General features: G+C 34.5%; 1 protein-coding gene across 25 annotated transcripts in view; it reads left to right on the top strand.

The window, feature by feature from the left end:
• The window catches only part of CDH18 (cadherin 18), a 548,209-nt gene that overhangs the window by 299,072 nt on the left and 226,031 nt on the right, over positions 1-23,106 (top strand). For 10 of the 25 annotated variants that reach the window (XM_080580186.1, XM_080580197.1, XM_080580179.1 and 7 more), the window contains one exon: positions 544-643. The exons of 11 other annotated variants lie outside the window; for them this stretch is intronic. The gene's annotated coding sequence lies outside the window, so the exon portion shown is untranslated. 4 more of the 25 variants (XM_080580198.1, XM_080580202.1, XM_080580193.1 and 1 more) reach the window with 2 other exon arrangements.

The following is a 23,106-nucleotide window of genomic DNA, read 5'->3' as shown; positions in this document are numbered from 1 at the left end:
TATTTTATTTTATTTTATTTTATTTTATTTTATTTTATTTTATTTTATTTTATTTTATTTTATTTTATTTTTCTTTTTTTCTTTTTCTTTTTCTTTTTCTTTTTTTTTTTATTATTTTATTTTTATTGGGAGGGTAACTTGGATTTTTCTTCTGGCATACAAATCAAATTAGAGGGTGTTCTGTCCTGACAAATTATGGAAGTAAATACTTCACTCTTTTTCTTTCTTTTCCATGAAAACAATGGGTCATATATTTGAATTTATTACTGATTACTGACAGTGGAGAAAGAAAAAATAGCATGTCTCTGGTTTTTATTAGTGACTACCTGTGTTTTTTATAATTTGAAGGGTTAAAGATGCAGAGTTAGCATTGCAGTGATGTGGTTTGGTAAATGCCTTTGATATTCCCTTCTGAAATTTATGATCTCCTATATAGAACCAGGCCTGCAAACACCTCCTAATCCAGTTACAGAAAAGGAACTTTATTAAACAATTGCATCCTGTGGTATCTCTGTAAAATCCTCTTTTTTTTTTTATTTGTAGGTGTTGTGAAATGAGCAGAACATGAATTTTATTTGAAATAAGCGGAGAGGAGAGATACAATCTGCTGGGTAGAGCGATGGTCTGGAGTTGAGAAAACAAGGTGAATTCAGTGTTTCTTTACTCATTGCAGCAGAACAATTTTTGCTTCTTGTATAGCTATTTATTTGCTTTATTTGTATTTATCTGCTTCTTGTGGCGATATTTACTTGAATTGACTAGTTGGTCTTGGTTAGGTACTCATCCAAACGGGCTAAACCACTACCTGATTTTCACCACTGGGTTTGTGGGAGTTGGCAACAAATGAACTCTTAGACACAGGCTTTACCATGTGTCTAGCTCAGCAGCACTGGAGTAGGCTGTTGTAGCTGTAAGATGGCCAAAGAAGGGGAAGAATTTGGAAGCCCCAAGGTAAAATTGCCTGGACCATTTCCTTAAGGAACCCTCTCTTCTCTTGGTTGTGTAGCAAATTCTAAATACTACTGGGTTTGGTAAGAGCTTTGTTTCAGCTACTTCCTTGTATGAATCTGACCACTCACAGAATACATCTTGCCTTGTAAGAATATAGTTTCATTAAGTGCCCACACCTGTCCTGTGAGAATTCTTCTGGTTTAGTATTTTTAATGTCTTGGGTATTCCATAAATGTCAGATAACATAGAAAACTACCGAGGTTTGTTCTTTTCTTAAGTTCTGAGGGACAAAGTTTTGTCTTAAAGCCATAGTCAATCTCTAATAAAGATCACTGTTGTGTTTGTGGTATTATGCCACTTCTTCCTCTCATCTTGCAAAACTTTAAGGCTGTGACCAGAGATGCCATCTTGGTTGCAGCTGAGCATGTTGAAAAGCTTACAGCTGCAAGCCTACCTCAGCTGCTCTTCACCACATCTTGCAATAAGTTACAATGTCCTCGTGTCTGACAGTAGAGTTGCACCTGTTGCCTCTCCTTAACCTGATTTAATATTATTATTTAATATTAATAACCTGCATTTAAAAACCAAGTTCAATGTGATACTAGACATTTTGGCTGGCACTAGGAATAGGTATGCATGTAGTAAGGTAATGGATCTGTGGAGGCAGCAACATGCAGAGAAAGATGATGTTAATGAGCAACTGGGACAGACCATGGATGGTAACTTTTTCACTTAACTCCCTGTCAGCCAGAAAGATACCTAGTAAGAACTCTGTAGTGTTACAAGTGTGAAAAGATGGATGGAAAACTATCAATATATGCCATTGATTTTATTATATTTTTATTTTTATTTTTTTCTAGATTTTCTTTTTTCTTCCCTCTTTTCTTATTGTGATTGGCCTGAAATGCAAGTTTTCCAAATCATAACAATAGATTTTTATCCTTTGAGAGAGCTGTCAGGGATGTCTCAGTGTGAGATTAGTTTTTATTTTAAATGCTCAATTTTAACTTAAAGAATGGGGGGAATGAACACTGCTCATTAAGCAGTACCCACTGAAATTAACTCTGAAGATAATGAGCCAGAAATTTTGCTGATTACTGCCTGATGCAACATCAGTGAAGGCAAAACTATTGTACAGAGTATAACCCAGAAATAAGTTGTGAACATGAGCAGAAATCTTTCTCCTGGCAATTTTTGGAATTCTTTCAAGTATTTCCTAGTACCTGAAGGCCCATGTTGTTACTGTCAAAAGTCATGATTAGGTCTGCACGTAGTACAGTTGTTGAAATGTCCATTGTGTCTAAGGATTTATTTATTTTTCTTCTCAAAAATCTTTCAGCCAAATGTTACAGTGGATGTTTTGAGGCATTGATCACAGTTGTTTCCAATACTGTTGTAGTGGCAATATGGCTAAATGTTCTTTGGCATACCTCTCTGAAATGCAAACTTGCTTTGGAAATCAAGAGTGTAAATTTAGATGGATGTATGTTTGCATGCGTCTGTGGGGTTATATGTGCTCATTTAAGTACTTTCTGGTAAACTCCCAGAAAAGCAACCACGTGAAAAGACACAGGCTCTGCACTGTTCTTATCTCACTAGATTACTATTTTTTTTTTAATTTTTAATAAGAGCCCTTTTATTTACATTCTTCATATATCTAATGATTTGCTATAGATCCAAAGAGGAGTAAAAAGCTCCTGTACATGGTTCCCATGTTCTAATAGGCCTGGAGTCGACTCATTAAACAATGTAATCAACATGGTTTTGTAGCTCGATGTAGCAGTCAAGTTATTTAAGGAAAAACAAGGGTTACGGCCTACATATTAGACTGTTTAGAGAGACTGTTCTGGTTTCTTTCATTTTGTGAGTAGATGCTGATAATTACTTGGAACTGATGAAATTGTAGGAGAATTCTTTACTGGATCAGACCAATTCCTCACCTTAGTTAGCTCCAGCACTTCTTGTTTTTACTTAGTTTACAGGTTTTCACAACACAAATATTTTGCAGTCACTGTAATCACTGAAAGTTTAATATACACATCACATTAAGTTTCCTAACAGGGAAATCTTTATAAAGAAAATCTCGAAGTGGTTACTGAGTGTGTTTGTCTAGTGCTAGAGCCTTACTGAAAATTCCAAAGGGAGGAAGATTTAGGCTCTGATCTCTTTCACAGATAGTTAATTTCCTATACTATGACTAATTCCATTCCAGTGGAGGGACAGCTGGGTCTGTAAAGCTGGGCATCCAAATGAACGTGCGGAGAATCAGAATGGGGTAACCTGCTGGCACATAGGCGGCAAAGGCTGAAAGAGAATCTAAGTCATGATACTGTTGCTTCTTTCCTTACAATATATGTGACATATTTGACATGAAATGGGAAGGTTCAGTTGTTAAATCTAATAAAAGTATCCACAAAGCATGACCAAGATAAAAGGCACACAGAGTGTAAGGTCATATTTTCTTCTCAAATGGATGGTTTTTGAGGTATAGGTGGTTTAGTAACTAAACTCTTGGAAAAATAATACGAAAATCTTTGATTATTTTTTTCCCCTGGGACATCTTTTTGTCATTATATCTTCAGAAGGTTTTTTCCACTTTCTATTATCCCAGGTCCTGAGGTGGCTGATTGCTATTGTAGGCTAACCTTGTCTGACAAAGTAACATCTGAAGAGGGGAAACAATGCTTAATGCCAAATGGTGAAAAATTTCAAGATGTCAAAAATGTCTTCTGGATAGGTTAAAAGCTATTTTCAAGAGTGCATTAAGGGAAAGAAATTAGGTCTGTTGGGTCTAACTCCAAAGTGGAATTTGGCTGTGAAAACTAGCAGCGCTCCACCATGACAGAGTTTTCTCTGGAGAGTGCAACCTAGCATATAGCAAGAACCTAAAGCAACTCAGCTGGATCTAGTTCAGATTTAGCTGTGTCAAAGCAGGTTAAACATTTATTTATTTAATTATTTTACAAGGACACTCAAATCACTTTTAATGTAAGTTTTTTTTTTTGTAATTAAAAAAGCATAAACAAAACAAAACATAAAAAGTCCTTGATTTGCTGAGTATGTTGCCCTGGCTTGGGTTTGAAGCAATTAGAGGTTACCACAAGTAGGGATTTCCAGCATGCTTTCTAGAGTTTTCAAAGGTAACAGACTTCACGTAGGTTGGTTTAAGAACTTATATACAATACTAGCAATGGAAAAAAAATGCTTTCCAGTGACCATTAAGAGGATGTAAAGGCATGTGGCAAAACATGCCTGAATATTTGGAACTGAGAGAGAGGTTTTTACATTTCTGTAGAAGCTTCCAGAGCTTAAACAAATACCAAATTCCTCGGACATCATTGTTTGGTCAAAGTGTTCATAAAGGAGAAATGTAACTCATTTTACTAGCACTTGAACTAGGACTTAGTTTGTACTTGGTACATTTCAATATTCTAGGGGTGCAGTATATTTTAAAGAAAAAAAAATATTGATTAAGGCTAGCACTGGAGGAAAATCAAATTCCCCAAATTCTTGAAATTTGATGCTGTATGAAGAATAAAAAAAGAGAAATATCTCAATCTTAAACTAATAACCTAGGGAATATTTACCAATTATGTCATTATACACTGTATCTGTAACAGCAAGTAGGGATTCAAAGGAAGTAAAGAAGGAAAACGAACTGTTCTCAGTGTGCATGCTCACTGCTGCAAAGAAGCAATTTTATGCAGACATAGAATTCTTTTTGTAGTACATTGTACTCAGTAATTATCTTAGGAACTCGCTACAATATTTATCTGGTTATGTTTTAAGTTGTTTTAGTCATAACTGAAAAAAATAACCAATTTCATAAGGAATAAAGCTTTGGCATGACATTCTAGTATTTTAGTTAGCATTTTTGAGTAGGCCTTAGGACCTGCTATGCAAATCTTTTCCAAAGAAAAGATCAGTACACAACTTATTTCTTGGTAACTGTATGAAACGCTTCTTGTATTATAAGCATTTTTTTTTAAGCACAACCTCTTGGTGATTTCAGAAGAAACGAGTGGGATTCCTACTGTATATTAATAAGTGATATTAAATATTTAAGTATTACGAGGATAATTTTCCATTTACAAATCTCCTTTAAAGAGGAGATGTAATCTCCACTGTAAAGTGGTTAGTCAAAGACCAGTGCATGGTGACAAATGTAGAGAGAATCTGGGCCTGGGAGATTCAGCCCAGTTGTGTGATCAGTTTTTCAGAGGTCTTCAAGCTGTATTTTCAAGTAATTAGCACCTAGCAGTAACTTTAGGATTTACATAAGTTCTCATTAAGGAACTAAATAAAGACTATTTTCATTGTAAATTGGTTAGATATTTCTAAACAAGGAATTTGAACTAATATTGTGGAATGCAACATCTTGATTTGCAAGTCAAAGCTGTATTTTTATTTCTTAGTTCCATAGTCACATTGAGGAGAAAAAATCTTCATTGCAAAATACAGTTAAATTAGCAGGTATTTACATTGGTTAACTATGTGTTGCTTCTGGTTTGCATGACTGGCTTTACTCAAAATGCTTTCTGATACAAACATAGATGTAGATCTAATGACTTTCTTTCACTGACCCATTGCCACTCTGAAGTGTTGCCTGCTTTGAGTACTTCAGCTGGTTGAAATTTGAACTGGAAGTACATGGAAAGTCCATAGCTTTATCCACCTTCATACAGAAAAAAAATATCAAATCTAGAGCCAGTGTATTAATGTTATTTTTAAAAGGAGCTCTTTCACTTAGTATACTCAAAGTCCACTATGAAATAAATTGTATATTGTTTTCTGATATCATTAAAGGAATTTTGGTGAGTCCTGATAGTCTTTACTTTGTAACTAACTGATAACAAAAGTAAGAGATTGTTACTGGAGTGTTACAGCTTTATGATCCTCTGTAGAGCAGATTCTTAGTTGTTTGTGCTTTTATTTTCTAAGTATTTAAATATTCCATTAAAAGATCATAGCTTATGGTTTATTGAGGTTTATTTATGAGTGATGTCAGCTGTGAATGTTCCTATTGGTCATTTTAATTTTATGAAAGGAAGGAAACAGCTGATGTGTACAAAGCTGAGTGTATTTCAGTTGAGCCTTAGTGACAGGCAGCAGGCACCTAGCTGAGCACTCAGCTGTTGATGTCATGCTGCTGTGATGCAATCTAGTAGCATATGTTGACACTTCTGTAATTTTATGCACTGTTTGTTCATTGTATAGTTTTACTCCATCAGGTAAACAAACCTAAATATAGAAAGAAATGCAGTCAACACATATGTAATGAAGTTATTCAGATGTTCAACATATACTACTGTAACTTGCCATGGTTTGTGATGTTTCCTATCTCTGCTTGAGTGTATGTCAGAAATAAAGCTCTTCCGGATTACAGCGAACTGGTTCATACTGTACAGCCACAGAAACACATTTCAAGTTGGACCTTGCCTTCATTTTTGAAGAGTGAGAAACATTTTATACCCCAAGATGATTTACTAGTTGAAGTTTGGAAAGGATTCAGTTTGTTGCCTTTTAAGCAGTTATCTGGTTTGCTAGTATATTGTTACCTAACCTGTAAAACATGTACTGGTTTATATCTTCTCAGAAATGTGATGATGCGTTCATATGTTTAAAACTTGTTGCAAAGAATAATTTTTCGGTTTTATTTCACGTGTACTTGAACTGCTAGGTGTTTTTACATTTTTACTTCATCCTGTATTAAAAAGATATCTCCTACATTTTAAAGTAAGATCTGAATTTTTTCCTTTGAGGCCACCTTGTGCAAAATTATAGTCATATGTCCAACATTGAGAATCATCTCTGTTAACCACTGTATGTTTGTGACTTTTGCTTCTGAAGCTCATTTTTGGTATACCTTAATTTGTATTTTTTTAATATAGTTTTTATTCTTCTCATTGCCTAATTATCTTACATATTGTCAGCAAGGTCTTCTACTAATTATGATTTACCCTGTAAAGCATGTAGCTTTTCTCAGCCCCATTGATCGCCAGTGCTGAAAATAGTCTAGTCTGTGTATATTTTCCACATAAATAAAGCATGTCTTTTTCTGGCAAATACCATATGGAAAGGTGTTGGCATTACATGTCATTCGTCATCTGTTCTTACCACAAAATGGTGTCTGAGATGCAGCGTTTCTGTAGATACATGAGGACAGAAAATAAGTACATAACTTGCACTGCTGTGATAACTCAAAGTGTCCACTTGTACAAGAATGCCTGTAAGTGATAACCTAAGCAAGTTGTCTTTTTTTACTTTTTTTTTTTTTTCCCCTGAGAGGGAAAGGGAAAACAAGTCAGCTTTGAAGTGGCTTTGTAATAAAACTGTAAGAACATAAAGCTATTATTGTAGATTCACATGCTTAAAAATGTTAGTCATGGAAATATATGGAATTTTCTTGTCCATCCTGACTAGTAAAACTAGTTGAAAATGAGTATGTTCATGATCAGAAAAGTCAGAAATGTGCAGATTTTATGCAGTTCAACAGTCTAGAATTTGCATGGAATCTTAAAGCAACTTCTGAACCTATTGGCTGTTTTTGTTTGGTACAGTAATAAGAGGTAGTATTAAATTATGTCAACAACTGCATGGAATTTCATATGTGGAAATGTTAATTTATAGACTTATTTACGCTAAAAAGAATGTTTAGTCACAAAAAATGTTAGACATATCCAGCTACAATTCTGGCCATCTTCACTGCTTGCCCACTTTATTTGACATACTGTCTTTGTTATATCACTTACCCTTTCTGACTGAACTGTAAATCAGACTTTATATTCACCTGATAAAAATGCAATCTATGTCTTCTAGAGAGGTAGGGGAAGAGCTACAAGGGTGAGTTTGAGCTGGTAGAATGTAGAGGAGAATTCATAAGTCAGGCTGTCAGCTAGTCAGGTTTCTTGAGGCTGTAGGTTGTATTTTTCCTTAGGAAAGTTTCTCTTCTGAAGAGTCAGGCTGATTAGAATGATTGTTCTTTTCCTTTTAGGCTGGGGTAGCGTTCATCAGTCTCACTGCAAGTGCTCCATAATGTTTAACAGGCGAATTATACTAAAGGCATGAGCTAATTAATTAAGTATTGTGCAGATGTACACTTCTAAAACCTTATCTGTGAGGCTTGAAAGACTTCTGACATGTACCAACAAAGCTCAGAGAAATGTTACCTGGATTCTGATAAAACTGAAGAAACTTTGTTTTTCCTCTTTCTCTTACTGTATTGCATATTCATAAACATTGACTCATTATTACTTGGAACCATGTAGAGGTGTAGTAGGGATAGAAGAAATCTCAAATACAGTGTGAAAAATGGCATTCATACACTCTTGCATCTGCACTCTCACAGACAGTCAACTGACCCAGAAAAAATGAACTTTTTGTTGTCTTTTGCTTTATGGCCTTTATTATTCTTTCATATATTATTGGCATTATGATACCACCTACAGGCCATAGTAAGGGTAATGCATGAGGCTGGGTATTGCACTGATAGAATTTTTTGTTAAAGTTTTTGTTGGAATTGCTTTGTGTCATGGTTCATTATAGTCTAATGTTACTGCATTTGCTATTTAAATATAATTACTTGTGTGTTGCTGTGTGTGTGGCTGCCTAGAAATAGAATTATCGTAGATTTGTAGAGTGGTTTGTGTCGAAGGGACCTCTAAAGTTCAGCAGTGCTGAGGTTAAAACTGACAGAGGTGCTTTTCCTAATGTAACCCAGGATGCTACTGGCCATCTAAAGAGAATCCAAATAATGTCTTCCAAGGACTCTGTCAGTACCTTTGAGCTGTGCTTTCACGTTTCAATGATGGGGATGTGAAGTTACAGGTTTCTATCCTTCCTTTTCCAGTAGGCCTACTTGGGAAGTTATAAGGTTAGAAATGTCTGCACGCATATGTTACCATGTTTTCAAAATCAGGAGAAATCAATATTTAGGATTTTAAACTCATTCAGTTGGTTAAGTTTTTCATGCTGTGGAGTCCATCACTCAGTAAATATTCTTTCATGGAGTTACTAAAAAGATATTTTTATAAAGTTTGTGAAAGACACAGCTCATAATGACTTCATAAAAAAAAATGCTAGCTGAATTTTGAAGTCTGAGTAAGTTTACAGCAAATTTGGCCTCACACCCTCTTAGTATTAAAATTACTGAATTATGGTAAAATTACTGAAATATGACTTATGGTGTCACTATTCATAAACAGTAGTGCTAATAAGATTTTTGAAAACTTGAAACTTTGTAAAATGAATTATGCCTTGCATGGAATTTCTTGATGCTTTCATTTTTGTGTGCTACATTGACTCATTTATTAGCTTTTATTTTGCAATGAAGATAAAATGCAATCTAAAAAAATAATTTGGGTCTTGTGGATGCTTTCATTTTGTTTTGATATTATTGTCATAATTCCAGCACATAGTTCTAAAAATTTAAAATTCTAATTCTCTTGAGTTTAAAATTAAAATTTGAGTGAGACCAAATCACTGGCAAGGTTGTGTGAACAGCAAATGATTGCTGATAGAATCAGGACTAACAGAGAATAAAATGTGTTTGTCAGTATGATACTTAAGGATTACATCTTTATCATGGTGGTAAAGGAGAGATTTACACCAGAGAATTAATGTTTATGGAGCAATTGTGAATGTGAGGTATGGCATGAGAGAAAGTTTGGAGATTTGTTTCGAAATTTATCAACTAGATAGCGGAGGTTGGCTTTAGATAGATACTAAGATGGAAGTTGAATGTAATGCTACTCAATGGAAGAGAAAAAGTAGAGAAGAGTGAAATTGTAAGTGAAGAGAATGGAAGAGGGAGAATTCAGCTTTCTTTCTGTGGTCTAGCAAGGGCTGGGAGCATGAGGAAAATTGTCCTTCTAGAGAGATGGTAACTTCAGGGAAGAAACTGCAGATCTTTGTAATACTCAGAGAAATAGCTGAGATGATGGTGCAAAGTTAATTGTTTGGGTTTTTATTAATTAATAGAAAATGTTTCATTGTTTTATTGCCTCTGGTCATGTATTGTGCATGTAATAATTGAGGGACAAGCTTGAAGGGTCAGTGAATTATGAAAAATACTGAGTTTGTATTGAATGATATGCTTAGGGCTATGCTACTGTATAGTACTGCATTACTACTGGGGATGAGACAGTGGAGTACATTGTAATGAAAATGCTTAATTTATACCTTTTCAAAGTCACTTTTCTCCATTCTCTCCATCCATTATGCTTGGGAAAAGAGATTTGTGTTGTGTCCAGTCTGGGAAGGAAGTGATTTTTCAGAAGATCTCTCACATTAAATATCCTTTGTTGTTGTTTTTTTTGCCCCCCCCCTTTTTTTTTTTTTATTCCACACAGACTGGAGTTTTTTTCTCATCTGAAAAGCTCATGATCACGACAAATACAGTTGCATGAAAAAATATGAAGGAAGATTCTCTAGCAGATGAGGTTTGCAAATTATATCAGTTTTCAGGGGTGGAAAATTAAAAAGTAAACTAGAAATCATTTAGAGTGTGAGGGGTATCCTCTTTGTTCAGTGAACTCTGCATTAGTAGCTATTTCTGCAAGTTTTTTAGATATGTCCCTGTCATGCTGACAGTTTATTAAAAAGAACAGTATCTCACTGAGAGCAGACAAACTATGACTGAATTGGCATTTGCAAAAGAAGTCTCCTTTCCAAGTACTAATTAAACCTAGAATTCCTGACAAGTTGTGCTAACTGAACTCCTACAGAATCTGGGGATCCAACAAACCTTTAGTTTGTTTTATTTTAAAGGCTAGGCATATCAAAACACCTTTTATAAAGTTATTTTATTTGAAGATACTGCTTTCCTTTTTCCATATCTCTTAAAAAATGAGATAAGCAGTGACTAATGACTAAAGCAGTTTGGGAAAAGGCTGTATTGTGGTTATGAACCTGAGTTGTTAGTCTATGACTGATGAACCTATATAGAATTAGTTGCTTTTCTTTTTTCTTTTTTTACTCTATGAATGCTAATTTATCTTAGACATACTATTGCACATCATTATGTACATTTGAATTATGAGGAGTAAGTTACATACTTCAAATACTGTAGTTCTTCACAAATTTTAAATTATTCCATTCTGGTGATGTTTGCTCTGTTTATATATTTATAAAGGGTGCTGTCAATAATATGATGCTATGTACATATAATTTGTTTCTATACATTACTGCCAAGAAACAGGAAAATGGCAATCCCTTTACACTGTGATCTTACATTTGTCCTGGCAATTAAAGAACAACAAAGTTTGTTATTTTTATAGATATGCTAATATTATACATGCACACTGTATGTATATATATATATGTTAGTGCTGAATTTTGTGATTCCCCTCTATTAAAGGAGACACCGGAGACACTATTAAAGGAAACAATCAGTCAAATAGTCTGGAATGGAGAAACTTCTAACATCTCAGGCATAATTATCACTTGAAGTAGCATGTACTGTTTGCTCACTTAGCTGTGTAAAATTTATGGGGTGTGCATTGCCTAATAAAGAAAGTAATTTAGATAATAACAGCTGTTTAACTCTTTTTGCAGTAGCTGAAATACAATTTCATATAGCATTTCTTCTACCAGTGGAACTTGCAGGATTGTACAACTTCTTGGCACGGACTTGAATATATATTTTCTGGATGTCCCAGTTCCAAATGTTGTTTATTAGAAGCAGTTTGTGCATAGCAAAGATCATGATCAGGTCTTAATTACTGGATAGGTAACAGACTGTTTTAAGTACTAGTCATTCTCAATCTTCATTGAGTTTGGCCTTGTTTAGGATACTCTGATCACTTTGCACATATAACCATCAGGTAGTATTTACTGTAGACAGGAGGGGTGTTCTATTAGTAAAGGGAATGAATCCAACAAACCTGACCTCAGTTCTGATTCAGCCAATGTGGTTATGGATACCTTACTCACAGTATGCATCATTCTGCCATAAAAACCTTGTATCAGTGTTTGGGTGATACCTGAGCTGAGATAAATTATAATGGCCTTTATTTTCAGCTTCTTTAAGGAGAGGACAACACACCTGAACTAGCTCTCGTGTTAGCAGTGGTTTTGTTTCTTGTAACCTTTGTATTTTACTTGTTAATAATTATTTTCATATGCCAATATAAAGTTATTTTAATTGCAGTGCAGGTTGTATCTTTTGCATCTTCCTAGTGTCATTGTATGTATATTTCTAGTCTCATTTTAGACAGAGTTGATGCATCTTAAGGTTGAATTTGGACACACTGACATTTAGAATAAACAGATATAAAAGTCTTGACACATTCTTCACAGTGGAAATTCTGAGTATTGAATGATTTCATGTTTTTCTTCAGAAATCTAACTTTGTGTACATGTTTTAATAGATATTGTTTCTGTAAGTTCCAAAATAGAAAAAGGCGTCTCACTTATAAATGCTTCCTTTACAGGTTGCCACCAGGAGGATACTTTTACCATTTTTTTAGATATAATATTCTAAAGTTTAGTTATGTGTTTAATATTCATACATGATGTATACCATATTCTGGGTTCTGTCCAGCTAAGATAAATTTTAGACAGTAAAGACGGTCTGGGATGTCTATTTAAATATCTCTGACATTAGTACACTGCTGCAGCATGTAAAGGAAAAGGAGCTCAATCTAATAATAGATACTGTCTGTGTATGTATGTATATGTGTTATTCTGCACTCCTCCACTGCTAACAACTTTTTAAACCATTGGCCAGTTCTTGCCAATTTCCACAGATGGTTAGAAGTCTCAAAGATGTAAAGTTTTCTATAAATTTTACAAAAATAAGTACTGTTTCTAGGGGGAAAGACTGCTGTGTGATAACACCTTCTACTAACTATCCCACAATCAGGAAACTACTTGAGTTATTTTCACTTTGTTTTTATGATAAAGCTGTACATTTCTGAGCTTACAGTGTTATGACGTGAGTTTCTTTCTAGGGCTGTTGAGAAAGAAGGTGCTAATTGTATCACAAGTAATATCAGAGACAGTCTTCAAAGTTAGAATGGTTTGCAAAGGATATGACTTCTAACTGATGCATTTTTTGTCATATTTAATGTAAATATATGATGAGGTAAAATTTGGTATACTAGATGATTCGTTTTTTGCAAACCTTCTAATATACCAGTGGAAAAAATTGTGCTAGGAAATTATTTTCTGACTCATTCCTGGACTATATGCTATTTAATGCTATACCAGTGTGCATCAACAAAATAGTGAAGCTATTTCTGAATTGTTAGTACATCTGAAAGCAGATTTTGTTATTTGCTTTTTGGTCTCATTTGAAACTTTTGGGGGATTATTATGATTATTTTGTTCTGTTACAGTATGCATGCATATGAGAAATAGCTGATATGTAGCAACTTTTAAAATGTAATTTGCAAAGCAGAATTAGAGAGAATATATTATCAAGAAACCAAAGTAAAATCCTGTTCTGCAGGAAATACTGATAATTGGGAAATAATTCCTTATTCATATGTAGAACCTCACAATGTGAGAACATGGTAAGAACACGTTCTTTAACTGCAGAAAGAATCTCAGCATTTAACGGGAGTAGAATTGCTGTAATCTTTGCCTGACAGGTGAAGGGAGTGATAGTTGGGAATGTGGATGTAGGAGAAAGAAACTGTCAGAAGGATAAGAATTTGTGGACACTCAAGAATACTAGGATCTTATGGAAAATCATGTTCTCCTAACATGATTTTCATCACTTGGAATGCCAGTTTGCTCTCAAACCATTGCATTCTTTTTGGAGGTATTACTGAAACAATTTTAGTTTTTTTTCTTAGCTAAAAACAAAAGTTGATGTTTCCACAGCTGTTGTTCAATACAGTTATGTACAAATATTCCATCTTCACATAGCCAAGAGTCACTTCACGATGTCCCAATAACAGGCAAAACATAGAGCTCTCACCAGAATGCACTAATGAAAGACTTTGTCTCATAGTCTCTTACTGAAGACCAAATGAGTGCAACCTAAAGCTCAAAGGTAGTTTGGTTTAAGTATTAGTTTGTTCAGTGTGGGAGTGATAGACTGTGTTTGAGTAGAAGGTGGAGGACTGTTCACACTAGGAAACTACAGTTCATGAGCTGACTACCAAGTAAAGAAAGACTCAGTTCTCAGAATCAAGCTCTGACAACAAACTCATTCTGGATACAGGATGAAAAATAAACTAGTGTGACAGATTTTGTGTGTGTGTACAGGGAATGGATTTATGTATTTGTTAAGGTCTGAACACAAGTATTGGTGAAAATCAAAGAGCTGGAATTTTGTCTTTTTTAGGATATCAGTTTAGGATTTTTTCAGTGAATAAATACTGACAAAACTGTAATCTGAATTTGTTCTTATAGATAGGAATATTGGTTTTTGAAAAACTTAGAAGTTTTCAAATGATAATTTCAAGCAATCTCTTGCTACTTGTTTTTTAAAAACAGTATTTTAAGGTCTAAGATCAAAAGAACAAACAAACAAACAAACAACAACAACAAAAACCAAACCACCACTTTTCACAACTCGCATCATGCCAATTCATTTATGTGACCTACACAACATTAATGCTGTTTTCTTTCTGTCTTCCTCATTAGTGGCCGAGTTTAGAAGTTCGCTGTTTAGAGGAAACTATGGTGAAAATTTAAGTTTTTCATTGAATAACCCATTGGTGGGGATTCTAATGCAACTACTTTGAATAAGCCGGTATTTAGAGTAAGGACAAAGGAGAGAGTGATGCATGTTCTGTATTTAAGTACGTATAAATTTATCCGTTTTGGATTTCACTATACTTGACAACAGTTACTTCTTTCTTTGTTCATAAGTGGTCTATTTTTTCAAGGGAACAGAACCCTGTGAATAAAAAAAGAAATGTCCTTGTGACTGTATATTTTACTTCTGCGTTTTGGAAGTTGTTAATGGAGTACCTCCAACTAGACCTCTGCAAAAAGATATCACATCAGTTTTCAGTTTTAATGGAAAAGGAACAGTTGTCTGCTTTCTTTTCTAACCCTGAACTGTATGTGTTAGTTTACTTAAAACAACAACAGAAACGGGGGAAAAAAAAAGGAAAGAAAAAGTCCCTGTAAATCATCTGGTAAAACATTTTAGCATTAGAGAATATTGCTTCAACAGCTGTTGTTGGATAACCCAGTCTAACCAAACATGTCAACCTTGGTTATTCAGGAGGTCTAAATAAATAAATATTTTTTAAAAAAAGATTATTTTTACAGTAAATGCATAAAAGGTTCCTTTGACTGATCAGCTGCACTCTATCATCAACGTAAAGCAAAAAATGAATGAAAGGATAATGAACTGTGTATTTCATCAAGGAGTAATAGTGTTGATTCCAATACCTTGTATAGCTGATGAACTGATGAGCTGATTTTTCTTCATTCCCTCAGGAGTGCAGAATAAGCTTCTTTGCAGGCACCCTACTAAATGTATTGCTTGTAAGTATTTGAGTATTACGGTGTTTCTTAATGTGCAAAATGACAATGAATTATGTAGCTCAACAGTAAAATATTTTGTTGCGAGACTTCTGAGAGTAAAGCTACTGCTTTATAAATAGATGGATGTGTCTTGAGCAAACAGAGACAAAAAGTAGTGTACTTTGTGGGATTTAATTTGACCTGCTGTGTTCCATATACTGTCTAAAACTGGGTACTTATACAAACTAAAATTTACAAACTTTATTTTGTAAAAATAAACTCTCAGATTATAAAATGGGTTTCAAGTGTATTGAAATCTTTAAGGCCTTTTTTTCAGCCTGCATTTTGGAAATGCTATTTGCCATCATTTAAAGAATACATATTTCTTAATATTCTCTTTAAATGAAATACATGAAGATAGCTATGTATGTTCTTTGCTCCCCTACTATATGTTAATAAAAATCTTCTATTTATGATTTATTAAAGTAGTTTCTAGCTGTAATGGAAAGTTAATGCCACATGAAAATATCTTGCTTCCTACTTGTGTGAAATATACTCTTCTCAAAAGTATTTAGTAAAAAATGTATCTAGAAAAAAAAAACACAACTAAGGTCTTGAGAACATGAGTGTTTGTCAACTACATAACATTTTAGAAAAGGCACTATATGTTTTTAGAGATGTATTTACTTAGGAAACCATTGGTTTCATTTCTGTTAAATTCATTTGGACTTCTCCATGATTGTTTTCCAAATTTTGCACAGGTAGAACACAGGTATCAGCTGGTATGCTATCATGGCATCTTGTCTCTTCTGATCTCTGACACCATTTTGTGACTTGGATAGCACTGAGAACATGTAGTAGTGTAAAAACAGTATTTTATAGTGACTTCTGTATCTGACAGGGGAAGTATGTTTCACCACTGGTATGTCAAGGACGACATATATGTTATGATGAAGTGTTGTGGTTTAACCCGGCTGGCAGCTAAACACCACACAGCCGTTCGCTCACCCTCCCCCCTCCCTCTCTGGGATGGGGGAGAGAAACGGGAAAGTGAAGCCTGTGAGTTGAGATAAAGACAGTTTATTAAGACAGGAATATAATAATAACAATAATCATAATAGTGATAATGATAATAGTATTAATAATAATAATGTGTAAGAAAACAAGTGATGCACAATGCAATTGCTCACCACCCGCTGACCGATGCCCAGCCTATCCCCGAGCAGCCGGCCCCCCACCCCGGCCAGCCACCCCTATATATTGTTTAGCATGACGTCAGATGGTATGGAATACCCCTTTGGCCAGTTTGGGTCAGCTGTCCTGGGTCTGTCCCCTCCCAGCTCCTGCTGCACCCCCAGCCTGCTCGCTGGCAGGACAGAGCGAGAAGCCGAAAAGTCCTTGGCCTGGTGTAAACACTGCTCTGCAACAATTAAAACATCAGCATGTTATCAGCACTCTTCTCATCCTAATCCAAAACATAGCACCCTAGCAGCTACTATGAGCTACTTAACTCTGTCCTAACTGGAACCAGGACATGAAGTCTTAAAATATCTTGAGAGTATGTCATATAATATAAAATATATGGATTTCTAATCATCTGTTCTTCCATCACTGTTACATTTGTACTGCACTGAAAATGTCCACACTGGGCACACACTGTGTAAGTGTTAATTCCCTTTCTTGTTTCCACTGAAACAAATATGAAATGAGCTTGTTAGTAAGACATTCTCCAAATGCTCTTCTGTCTCTTAGTAAAGGAAATGATGCATTGTTAGAAGGTGCTAGGCTATTGTGTATACTGTAATGAACATTTATAATCAAGGTTAACGTCATCAGGGACCACTTACAGTTGTGTTAACTCAAGTTCATACTGTTCACAATATATTTACCATTTGCAACTCAAAAACATTTTTATAAGACAGGAGGATTGATGATAGCACTTGAAACGTTTTTATTATTCTAAAAATAGAAAATAGTAGGAAATAGTAGGAATAGTAGGAAAATAATTGCTTTAACATATTTCTGAATAGATCTTTAAAAATCTGAAATAAACTGGTAAACATGAAAAGCAGTTAACAGGTTTGATATGGTGCTATTTGTTTCATAGCTACATCTGTTTGCAGTGAGAAATTTAATTGATCTCTTAAGATGAGGATATGACCAGCACCCCCAGTATGGAAGCTAGAATAATTTCCTCTATATTTTGAATGAATATGTACTTGTAGACCAGACATTATTTTGATAAAGATTATCATGAAAAAGATGATTTTTTTTTTCCCATTGGATTTGAGAGAAGAGAAAATTTAATTCAAAATCTGGTAATAGGCATATTAAATCTGTCCGTGAAAGTTCTGTTTGAAGTTTTAGTTCCATGAGTAGTGTCGTCAAAGTCAACAGGACTATTTTCTGGGATAAGCAGTATTTACATCTGTAAGGGTTTGAGCCTTGAATAGTGGAATTTGGAATGACTGCATAAATGTTCAGTGAACTAAAATACACATTTATGAAGAAGGGTATCTACTTCTCACATGATTTTTAAAAAGTACATTAAAAATGATAGATTAACAAAAATATTCAAATTTATGCAAACAACGTATTTCATTGGTGTTATATCACAATATAAATGGTGAAGATTTTCAGCTTTTTCTGGAATAAATAGTTGGATAAAGATACTTTGGTTCATAACTTTTTACAATTGCCTATTGTTAATGCAATAAAAGCTTACTGTACTGTATAAGCTGGAATAGCCTCTGTAGTGGGGATCATCTGCTACATAGGAAATAATGAGTTTTCTATAGAAAGCGTTGGGCAAAATTTATTCATTTTCTATTGAGTTTACCTTAGTAACATGGTTTTCCATGGGTCCGTTTGTTCAGCAAATCTCTGTATTGCTCCACATTTTTCTTCTTTCTAATGAAGTAGCAACAGTGTTATGTTCAAATCCATTTTTAAGCCTTTTATTATGACTTTCATATACAAATACCAAGCTGATAGCTGTGCAACTCTGTTGCTGCCCATGTAGTTATAGATTTTTGCTGGTTGTGGTTCTGGTTCCTGAAGAGTTGATTTAAATTAAATAGCCTTGACAAATATGATACAACTATTTGGAGAATATAAGATAAACAGAGTTCTTGGTAGTAGGTACATTAAAACTGAAATCTTAAATCTGTCTCAGTAGAATCTTCTTGATTTATTAAGCTCACAGCAGAGCACGCTGCTCTGCTCCAAAAAGAGCACCTGCCCTTGTTTTGCTATACGGAGCAAGTAATTTATTCCAGCTCAGTTAATAATTCAGCTTATTTTCTTTGCTGTTCTCTGTACATTTACTTGCTGATACAGTGAATGGAGAAGGACTCATGTAGTTATTCACTCTGTATTGTTTCAAGCCTGCTTGACAAGGGGAAGGATGCTCTAATAAGTTGAGGCCCTATGAATTTCATATTCAGTTCCCTGATCCAAAAGGTACTCTGATGTTGTGAAGATGGAGACCACACAAATAACTAAGACAAAAATTTAGTCTGCAATAGAAAGGAATTGGAATCAGTAACCAAATCATTCACTCTTGTCTTACACACCTGCTCCTAGGGAAGCAACAACACTGCAGGGATGGACACCTGTCCTGTGAAGGGCTGCTCAGCCATAGAAAGTTTGTCTAAATCCCAGCTTGAAGTTCAACTCAAGGATTATGCTGTATTTCTGCAGTTCACATTGCCTCAGGTTTCTCCACAAGAAGGGAGATCCCATCCTCATGGGGCTAAAATTGTGCCCAAGGGTAAAACATGATCATGCATGTTATATTATTACTCTGCTGGTGTGCTTAATATATGCATTTAAGGCATTTGCAAAGAATTTGCATGTAACATACTTGGCATGCTTTCAGTGTCCTTACACTGTTACTCAGTTAGAAAAGAACATGAATTTATGTAAATCTCATTGTAGGTTTGCTTTCTTAAGACCCCAGAAACATAAGTTTTGATGCCTCCTCTTTTCATGTATGTGTTTTTTGGGGGTGAGATTTTTGTGTGTGTCTCCCAAATATTTCAGAGAGATATCTGTCTCTCATTAGTTATAATATTCTTTTATTGGAAGCTGTTTGTGGAATACCTTTATGAGCTTACAGTGTCAAACTGAGTGCTTCCCAAGGTTTTACCTCCTGTTATTTTGACAACTGTCTTGTGTACCCTGCACATTTGCAGTAGACTATGAGGTGCTATAGGAAAGGAATTCCGTTCAAGTTCTTCCCCAGCTCACAAAAGTCATTTATGTGTCTGTTACCATCATAGCTCTTATGAGACTATTCTGTGTGCTTCAGAAAACAGTCAGTTATGCAGTTGTTGGTCTGTTTTTTCTTCTCCATCATGAAGCTCTCAATTTTCTCTCCTTGCCATTATTAAAAAATCCATAGATATACTTGACCAGATTGACTAGCAGTTGTTGGTTCCTTTACAGGAAGTCAGAAAAGGATGTTGTATGCTGTGTTAAAGGCAGAATGGTGAGAGCTATTTGGAAGTTTCAATGGGCAAGAAGAAGGGGGTAAATAGAAACTTCTGAATTAGCAAGGGAACATAATATGAGGATGTATGTGGTTATTAGGGTGGTTTGATACTTATATCTGGGACATGAAAATAATTAATATTCTAACAAATCTATTTAAGAATAGACCTGGATATGCCATCTGCATTGTGTAAGATAAGTAGATGAGACATACTGAAACAGAGAAATAGAAAAGCTCTCTGTCAGTTACTTGCTGTAACCACCTGAAAGAAAAATAGCTTTCAGCATGCTTGTGATAACCAATTTTCCTATTGAAGTAGAATGAAGAGGACAAACAGAAAGGATTATGGAATAAACCTTCCACTTCATTTCCATGGAAACCAATAAAAACAAATGTTTGACTGCAGCATATCATCTTCAAGATAGACAATTGCAACCTCTGTGGTTTAATTTGAATGGAAGGTCAAATTCAGTATTTTCAGTTTAGGAGAACAATGAGAGAAATTTTGGTATTTTAAATACTAGTTAAAAACACTTCTTCACATACAATGCATAAATATAAAAATATTTAAAATATTATATTTGTGTTCCAAAATAGATACTTTTTTTGTTTCTTGAACACTTCTTGTATTGGCATTGTAGAAGGAAAATAATTCCCACTTGTATGATGAATTATTTTTCTTGATTCTGAAGGTGTGAGAAAAGATCATTCAAGTGCAAGTTTATGGTATAGGCTCTGGTTTACATGAAACGTGGTACCAAATGTCACAAAACAAGGAGAATGAAACATAAGGAGTGTTGTTGTAGATACCTCTTAAAAACAATCAGATTCTCTGCCTATGTAACACTTTTATCAAGTTTTGAAAAGACTTCTGAAAGACAGACTAGCCAGGTTAATGCTAAGGCAAAAGCAGAAATTGCGGGATGTGTCTTGTAGTGGCAGTGGAAACTGGGAAGTGGAGAGCAGGTTTTGGGAAGGTGGTATTTTTTATACGGATTTTTTTGATGCAATTCTTCACACCTTCTCATAAATATGAAGGGATAGCTTTTCGCTATTGCCTTTAACCAACATTCTCACAGACTTTTTACCAGGACTTTACCATCTAGTAGTATAAATAAACTCTTTGTGGTACAACACATTTTTGCCCATAGCTGATTTGATTATCAAACCAAGTTGTATAGTACTATAACATAGGAAGTGCAGGGTTTGTTTGTGAACGTGTTTCTTTTCAGATCAGAATGGAGTGAGTAAAGAGTGCCATATATAATTATTATTTTAGAAAATTTTACTACATCACAGTAGTAAAATCAATCTGCCTCCTCAATGAATGCATTATAGTCTATTCTATTTTGGAGAGTGTTTTTTTTCTGCAATTAACTTAGTACCTTGAACAAACAGCTTGTTCTTTTCTGCATCATATGCAGAAAATAATTCATTGTGACACTGAGATGCTTTATCTTCAGAGCCATTGCAGAATATCATAATTCCATTCCTATAACATTGCAAGAGTTAATGCATTCAGTTAGGCCGAGCTGGAGCTGTACCTCGTGCCAGATCACACATTTCATCATGCCAGCCAAGAAGATAATTCAGTAGGATGATTTTTGCATACTAAGGTTCAGTCTAAGAACATTTTCACTCCTTTAAGTATTCAATTCATGCCTTGTCACTAATTATGAAGATTGAAAACAGATACCTTAAGCTCCTGGCATTTATCCAGTTCAGCCATTCATTTTGGAGCACTGAGCAGTGTGGGTTCTGGTAGGGTGCTCTGATTATTATTGAAATCCCAAGCTATAGCAGAGGTACTTAACATTAATGTTAGTCACACATAGAAAAAGCAGTGTTTTCATATTACCTGCCTGAAAACTATAGGCACATCAAATCTTTATGGCCAATTTTCTCTCTTAGCAGAACAGTAAAATGTTATATAGTACTGTTGAACGTAAAATATTTGAAATATAAAAATATTTGAACACGATTTCTTTATGTATGCCATATGTACATACATAAATACATAAACTGTCTTTTTTTTTTAACTTCCTGACTTTCTGTGGTCAAAAGTTTGGAAAGGATGGTTTTACAATAAAATAAAAATTTATAGAAAATGCAGATATAAATCATTAGAAACACTTTTTCATATTTTAATTTTTAGAATATAAGTGATAAAATGCATTTTCAAATATTTTGAAACATTTTTAAAATAACATTGTTTTTAAATATAGGTGTAATCAAAGGCAAGTTACTGTGGAATTCAGGCATTCTGTGACAAAATTCCTAATGTGATTGAGTTGTAGCAATAGTTATATTTATGTGAGTGGTTATGTGAGTAGAAAACAGAGTTTTTTGACCTGGGACCAGTTCTCTAGGGTAGTTTTACTTGGAAGATGGTGGGACTCTTATCCTTGGCAAAAGGCATATGAATTTACTTTCTTGGCAATGATTCTTCCTGGTTATTTGAGCTGTTTGTCCTCAACATCCTGAATTATAAAATGGGATAAAACATAATTAGTACAATAGTTTTAAAGTCACTAGTTTATTTAAATAAATGAATTTAAAAAAAAATCAGGTTGATGGAATTCCATGCGAATGCTTAAGAATTACAAAATATCAATGTTAAGGTCACAAAATTCAGATGGGGTGGTTACAAAAATTGAAACGGTTCATTATTTAGTAAGGTACTCGTGTTCTCCATTTTGTAGCTGAAATGCAGTAGAGGTGCTTTGGGCTTTTTTTAAGGATCTTCTAATGCCTTATAGTTAAAATCGAATCAGAAATACTGGAAGGCAAATAAGATTGAGAGAGAAGAAGGTGTTAAACAATAACCCCTCCTCCAAGCTGTTGTTATATTGTTTGTGCGTGTGCAAAAGTTGTATGTGTATTTTGGAAAGTTATGTTTGAGTTACATTCTTTGCAATTCAGGTGACCAAAACAATAAATATTAGGGACTACAATTTGCCAATAACAAGACAGATGAATCCAAATGTCATCTTACATGAAGAACTGAACTTTTGTCTTCTCAGCTCAGTTTCATGCAAGAACTCTAAGTTTGTTAGCTCGATTGAATGTCTTTAAAGCCAGACATAGTGTGATAAAGCAGTTGCAGGACCTATTTTTGAGGAAACACAATGAGGAAGGAGGCCTTAGTAGACAGAGAACATTTCAACATAACAACTATTGAGTGTTACTTATAAAATGGCTTCCTTTCATCTATTATCAAAAATAATTTG

Source organism: Anser brachyrhynchus, assembly GCF_964034855.1.
Source record: "Anser brachyrhynchus genome assembly, chromosome: 2".
Classification (NCBI taxonomy): Eukaryota; Metazoa; Chordata; class Aves; order Anseriformes; family Anatidae; genus Anser; species Anser brachyrhynchus.
This window is presented reverse-complemented; position numbering and strand designations above follow the sequence as displayed.